This window comes from Cariama cristata, unplaced genomic scaffold (assembly GCF_000690535.1).
Source record: "Cariama cristata isolate BGI_N322 unplaced genomic scaffold, ASM69053v1 scaffold39834, whole genome shotgun sequence".
Classification (NCBI taxonomy): Eukaryota; Metazoa; Chordata; class Aves; order Cariamiformes; family Cariamidae; genus Cariama; species Cariama cristata.
The window spans coordinates 31,982-39,965 of NW_009613086.1; positions in this window are offsets into that span (position 1 = coordinate 31,982).

Below are 7,984 nucleotides of genomic sequence, written 5' to 3' on the forward strand. Positions count from 1 at the left end.
TTCTAAAAATCAGCATTTATAGCCGATTTTTCTAGTAGAAGACATTACAGAAGATTTGATCGCTTTCCAGATGTAATTAGAAACAATTTGTTAAGCAAAAATGTTAAGATCACTTGTAAAATAAGAAAATACAGAATGCAAAGAAAATGTTAAGTTTGGATCTTAAACAGTTTTCTGCCTTTGACCAAAACAATTTACGCCTTAGTAAATACTTGGGGGGGAAAAAAAAAAACATATTATAGCAAATTATCAGTAAAAATTGCAAGATTCTAAAATTTCTCTATAGCACAGTTAATTCATACAATGAGAGACAGATCTTGTTAGGGTAAACCACTACTCAGAGTCAGCTAGGAACTGTTAATTGTCATTATTACTTGCATTTTATAAGACTTTGCTCATCATCTCCACCACATACACACACAGTTTATCAAAAACTCTCATCCCAAGCTTCATTTTGAATTTAAAATAATTCTATGGCTCTGAACTTAGTAACAGAGTTTTTCAGAATAATTTAAAGTACTCCATTAACAGTTTCATTATTTAAGTGGCTTCCTTTCGTCATTTTGCCAGCAAAAAGAAATTTCAAGAGACAAGAGTTGCCTAGAGATGTTCACACTGGTTATCAGTCAAGCAAGGATTCCTGAGAGTGTTAGGTGCAGACTAGATTCCTGAAGTGGCAGATGATGAAGGATCACAAATCAAGCCAGAAACCATTCCATGGAACTACAACATTCCACTGAGTCACAATTTATACTAGTCGAAGAATTCACCCAATAATATTCTAGTTCAAATACTGAATCCAAATTAGAAAGCACGGTATCAGAAGTCACTGTGCTGTAACTCTCTCCGTTACGGCATACACACCTATGAGGCACCTAAACATGATGTGCATTTCCACAGCCAAAGAATTCAATTTAAGTAATTTGGAAGACCAGTTGTCAGGAGTTATGACTTAGTTTCACACACAAGTTCTGTTTTTTCATATTATGCTATTTTAATAGTACTGGTTTTGTTACTGAAGTACTTCCATTTTCATCCTTACCTATCTTAAATCCTATTTGTTTCAAAAGTTCACTCAGGCTTGTTTGATTTATTTTACAAGTGTCAGTGGGACAATCTTCCAGAAATCCCTCAGCTGACACAGATCTGCTCAAGACCCATCTACAGTAGAAAAAAAAGTGCAAATATAATTCAATGTTATAAACCAGAAAATATGTCCGTGCATCTCATGTCAATTCACAGAAGATTGCACCAGGGTCTACAGTACGCTCATTCCAAGGACACTTAATGACTGTATCATCTGCACTGGTGCACCAGTATCAGTCACTACTTCTGCAATACCAGTGAAGATAATAGTTAGTGCAATGAGCTGGGGTGGAATACTCCCATTGACACATCTTGGATGACCCCTACTGCTAAAGCCTCCATGTTCTCCTGCCACCCATGAAGCTTCTGAAAAACTGTTACCCATCTGAGCTGAGCTGCACCAACCTTCAGAGACGCCCACCCACCTCTGCCACCCTTTTTTGCCCATCGTTATTACCCAGCTGATTGCGGAACATGTCATCTGGTCACATAACTGCACGCAATCTAACTGGAAATACCCTCTTTTAGGACAAAATTCAGCCTTCTTACCCAACAGCACATAACTCAAGCAAACAGTTTCTGAAGACAGAAAGCAGAAACGACTGAGCATCCAGGCCCAGGTGGCACAGAACACAAACGCCAGCTGGGGAGCAGACAGAAAGACTGGCCATCTTACATAGGAGCAAGGCAGCGTTCAGAGGGGTAGACCTGCATCGACTGCCTGCTGCCTGGGAATTCTGAGTGGGGACCTTCCAACAGCCCAAGCAGCACAGGAATTGCTCCACTCTAATTACAGCAATAAGGAGGGAGGTACAATTTTGCCACAAGGTTTCAAACAAACACCACCACCATCACACTCCCCCTCCCAGTCTTTCTATCATAGCTCTTTATGGCTAAACAGCCGTGATGATCTGAGCAGGAAGAAACAGCAAAGCTTTTCACATAACTCAACTGTAGAAAAGTCACTGCTTCAACACTTAGTGGGCATTAATTTCAAACATAGCAAACAAGCACACCCTTAATCATAAAACAAACCTCTTCTTAAAGGCAGGCTATCAACCAAGCTCCTTCTGAGTCAATCTGTTAAGTATGCAAACTTTGTTTTGCAAGCAGTCTCCAGGAGTGGGGTTTTTTTTATACTTACAAGAGACAGCATGTAAAATCAATACAGCAAACAGCAATAAAACTTTGCAACTGCAAGACAGAGGTGGGGGCAAGGCAGGAAAAGTTGGTATCTTTTATGTTTCACAGCCATACAGAAGATACTTCCTTAAAAGGTTTGAAAGACATGGTTTCAAACTGGTCTTACATAACTTGTTGCTGCAACATCAAACTTAAAGGAACTTTCTTTTCCTTTCTCTTCTCCTTTTTTAATTGCATTGCTTACAATGATATTGCAGAAGTTGGACTAAAATTCTTAAGATTGCAAGAAAAGTACCAGGTTGGGTGGTCCCAGCTCTCTTAGTACTGCAATAGCATCAACAAAGACATACTTCTGGAAATGGTTTCGTTTAACTGTAAAGATAGAAAACATTGTCATTTACAGCACCTTCAAAATAACTTAGTTAAAAATAAACACTATTTTATATTCCTTCTTCCCAGTGTAAAAACTGCAGCTAATCAGGCCAAAATCAGAACTCGAAACTGACATAATGAAAAACTTCAACCAGATCTGCAGTATATAAATTGCTCCCATGTAAGTATTATTTCTAAGCTATAGTCATTCCACTACAGGCTTGCCAATTAGTACTTGTGCTAGGGATTATTAATATACCACTGAGAAGCAGTTATACTCTGCTGGTAAAACAATGCTAACTTAACTTTGAGTTATTAACACTCTTGTTAACTCCTATTAGCTTTCCAACATCTCCATGATCAACAAATCAAAACACTTAAATTAATTCTTTTTAAGTGAAGATTAAAGTAGAAATCAAGAGCCAAACACAAAGCCCATGCATCAACATGTAACATCCAAAAATCAATATGTCAGTTAAAGAAAACTGAGCAAATATTTCACCAAGAATTCAAAACGGCTAAAGAGAGAAAACAGAAGATGCTTCATAAGTTGAAGACAAATCCTCTTCTCCAAAGCAGTCAAATAATTAAACATTTTTATCCTTATTTGATGTTGTTACAGACTGCTGGGTTATCCGAATCCATATTTAAATGTATGGTGCCAAATTAATATTGAATTTAAGTGTATGGTTCTGAGAGACTGCTTCTATTTGAAAAAGGCACTGTTGGACCATGCATGTCAAGGTAAAACTAAACTAATATTAAAACAAGCTACTCCGCTGGTGAATGTATTTTTATTTCCTTATTTTAAAAGGCGGTGAAGAAAAATTAAGAACTATATATCTAAAAATCACTGAAACAAAGAAATCCTGAGACAGAGTTGTCCCTGTGCTTGCTTCAGTACCGTGCTGCACAAGGCAGTAATACAGTTCTTATACTCTAGAAGAACTTAAGCGCTAGACAATCAATTAACTTCTTGCTACTGCCACTTAATACGTGACTGTCACCAGCTTTGCTTTTCCTGTACAGAAATCAGTTACTGGGTAGGAAAGATAAAAGTACACAATGCTTATCTTCACTTGAAAGGTATTTGCCAGTATCTGCTTCAGATAAGCCTTCCATGGTTTAAAGCAGTTTTATACACCACAGATAGCATTGCTGGCTTCATTTCTTACTGGATGGTTTGTTTATGGCATATTTGTTTTATTAAGGTAAAAGTATTACTGTTGAGCAATCCCGAGCAGGATTTCAGTTTGCTGTTTATCATTCATCTTTGGATAACACAAATTCAAAGTCATGACTTCCAGCTCCTCCTGCCTGCCTTTTCATTGGTCTACGTAGAAGAACTTGCATAGGTAGCAGATTAAGCGTTTCCAAAACCAGTTAAACTAGATTATTATCGAAAAAGAACTAATATGGACAATGCATTGTATTCTTTTCCCTTCACCCAAAGCTGTACTCTGTGGCACAAAGTTCAACTTTGGTATAATTCACTGTATCAGAAAACTGAACAGACTTCAAACCCTTTCAAGTTCTCTAGGAATGTGCTATATTAAAATAATAGGTTACTTAGGGTTGGAATGAGATGGAGGCCAAAACAAACTTTAACTAGGTGATTAACCTGGAGACTTTGGAGGACTTTTTGCTGGCTGCAACTCAAGCACAGCAGCAGGGGATTAATATTTAATTCATGCCGACAGGTTACTGCCTGGACTTGTACTGCACTAGCCTCAGCCAACACAATCATTGCAAATACACCAGACTTTCACAAATTGGCCTAATTTTAGTGAATGGTTCAGTAATTTTAAAGCTTATCTTTATAATTTCAAAGGGGAAAAAAAGGAAAGAAGTAGTGTTCTAGATAAAAAAAAAGAAATCAAATTCCTTCCTTCCAGTGAAGCACACATCCAGTGTTACGGGCACACTTGGCACTATTTACCATCCTCATCTGAACTTTCTATATTTTCTCTTTCTCCCCTAAGCTCACGATTTTCTGGGCGTGCTGTTGACTTTTTCACTCTCCTTTAAAAGTCTAATGCATTCCAAAAACTTTCAGTGACAAACTCTGACAGCTTTTGTTGTTTTGGGGTTTGTTGGTTCTACTGAAGGACCAAATATAGCAAAATGCTGCAACTATATAGGAAAAATTATACTACAGAATAGTATGAATTGATTTTACTGAGAACGTAAGTGAACAAATATTTCACCTAGCTCCTTCCACTTGTAGTGTTTCTCAACATCATCTCACAAAGCCCAGCATATTCCACAAAGGTATCCGAGATTTCTTTAACAAAATAAGTATGTTCAATATGCTATTGCTACTTTCATTTCAGTCAGGATCACAAAAGTAGCAATACCTATCAAACAGGTATTTTTATGCTTTGCAAATTTAAGATACAGAACTTGAAGAAAAGAAACCAAAAGAAATCAAAAGGGTATTCAGGTACAACAGTAGATACAATAATCTGAAACATTTTTAACAATATCCTTGTCCTTCAGAATTATACATAACCTGCTGCATTCTTATTCAGGGTAAGTATATCATCTCTCTTTTTATCCAATTAAGAAAAAGAAAAAAGGGACAGAGAGCCAAAATTTATTCTTGCCCATGAACTTTAGTGGGAAGTGTACACAAACCTTCATAACCACCCACACAGTGCTACAAAAAAATCTCAAGTTCTTTAAAGCACATGAGGTCATCCAGCTGCCCTCTGATTACACTCTATGTTCTTTTTTGTTCCAGTCTGGTCTCTTTCAAACACTTCCCAACAAACCTTCAAAGCCAAACTCTTCTCCAACTTTGACTCCTAACCATAAACTTCTTCAGGCCAGATTTTCAGAGGCAATTAACTTCTTCACTTCCATCAGTTGCCAATATAACTGTAAATTCTTAACACATTTTAAAGACAAACTACAGAATAGTGTTCATATGATGAGTATTTACTACAGTAACAATAATATGCAATTAGCCATTCTCATGAAGGGATTGACACAGTCAGTTCCTATTAGTCTACACTCATTTCAGCGAAACATACTACATTGCATTAAATGTACCACTGGCTTAACTGAGAGGTTTTTTTTTTTTTTTTGAGTTTTGAAGGAAAAAAATTCTGTCAGTGCAGCTTGATATCAAGGTGAGCACAGAAGAACTGAGAGGGTCAAAATAAATGCATTTTTACTTAAGACAGAGCTTGTGATGCGCTCTCATCTATTTCCTCTAAACTTGTCCATAATTTTAGTAGGTAACATTCAGAAACATGAATGTTTTCTTATACTGAAATTTATCTATATATGTAGTTAGATAAATAGATATTTCTACAGGTATCTTGATCAGATAGTCCTATTCAACATGGTTATTAAACCTCATTATCAAGAAACAAAACAAAAACCCAACCAACCCAAAAACCAAAGACTTGTTGCCAGGCCTGAGTAGTACACCTGTTTGCCTGCAGAATCTACCTCATGTGGAAATGATAGGCCATTAGGGAAATAAAAAAATAAACCCATTCACTTGACAATTTAATGTAGTATGTCATAAAAAAGTATGTGTCATTCCTTGTTAAAGACTTTTAGACTGAAGAGATCACACTAATTAAGCTGGAGACTCTTCAGGGCAGCTCTCTAGGTAGAAAAACCCTAACAGATACACTTACACAGGCACATAATTATTTGTTGATTTGGTTTTGCCAGTTGTTACAGTTGGTCTTACTTCAGCCTAAGTGTAACCCACAGCTTCGTTCTTTGTGTTGGGAAGTGAATTCTTTTTGCTTTCTTCTTGTTGTGAGGCTCAAAATTTAACAACCGATGAGCTTATTGAGCTTTTTTACAAGGTTACAAGCAATCATTTCAGTAACTTCAAATTTACTGAAGAGAACAGCTACTATGAGAATATCGTGCTTTCATAAATGTGATTTGAAACATCTTGACATTTGTTCCATTGCATTCTTTTTTCTGATGTCTGTGGTGTTAGTGTGTAACTGGCAACGATGTGTTTCACCTCTGCATACCGAGGCACATCCTATTTCCAGGCAGAGAAGTACAACAATGGAATACCTTTTTCAAAAATATTGCAGGCAATAGCACTGCTAACTCCCATGGAAGTTTGTAGCATGAAGCAGCAATTCTATATTCTGGTTAAGGAGCTAGATTAATGCCAGTCCTTCGCATTCACCTTTACTGCCATGACAATTGCCACCAGGCACATAAAAGACTAAGAGCTTGTGCTGTATCTGCACAAGTGCACACCCTTCCCATCCCACTGGCTTGCAAAATCTGAGGGACTAAATGAAGACTGTATTCCGTGCCTCTCATTTTGAGTGAACATTTTATGGGAAAGGGTATTTGAGTTTTCCATTTAATAAGTACATTTAAAACTATATGTCAAAGATGGTAATCATTTATTATCTAAAAAACACAGTGCCTTTTCAGGCTATGTCTGCAAGAGAAGAAAAGAGCAGCTGTTGAGCTCAGATAGGAAAAGTGCAACAGGTGGCCTGGTAGAAAGAGTTTGACAAAGTAGGCAAACAAGTAACAAAAGCTAAGTTTGCTGGTAGAGAAGTCGCAGTGGATTGGGCAAGAAGGTACAAAAGCAGGTACACAGGAATCAGTCTGTCAAGATTCTCAGAAATGAGAGTAAAAATGCCATGGCTGGACACTATAGGCAAAAAGAAATTCACAGGGTGTTTACACAGCACAGGCCAAGAGCCTGATTTTTGATGCAGTATTTTCCAAGAAACCAAGGAGGCAAGGTGGAGGTTACGGCTGCGCTACCTGGGGCGAGAAAAACAGATGGGCCAGGCAGAGCCATGAGTGGCCCAAGACAGAAAACAACAGCATTCAATGAACTGAAAGAGGTCTGTCCAACACTGCTAAAGATGTTACCTGTAGCAAGTACCCACTTACATATCCTAAAGGATGGACAGACAATGTTCAAAGAAACTCTACTGCATAGCAAATTTTGTGCTGACATAACTGAAAGAGCCTCAAAACTCTTGAGTCTTAAATGCATAGCATTAAAAGAATCAAAATAGCTCCAGATTAAAGTTTCAAGTATTACTTCTTTAAACCGAGTATTTAGGTGATAAAGGTATGTTTCCCATTTGAAAGCCCAGGAAAAACACGTAATGATTATATAAAGCGGAGCTCAATTACGTTTTCAGTTATTCACCCCACTCTCACGCAATGAGTTTGCAATACAAAAGTACTGAACTTCCCCAGGCTTTTAGAGAAGAGGTTTCGTAGCACAAGAGTACAAAACACAAACACATCCAAATACCCCTAAGCCTCCAAGAGATTCGCTTTGGAGGAGACCACCGAGACCTCATCTCCTCCTGTTTCAAGACCCCAGAGAAGCGCTCTGGCTCAAGCCCCTCGAAAGGCCTGT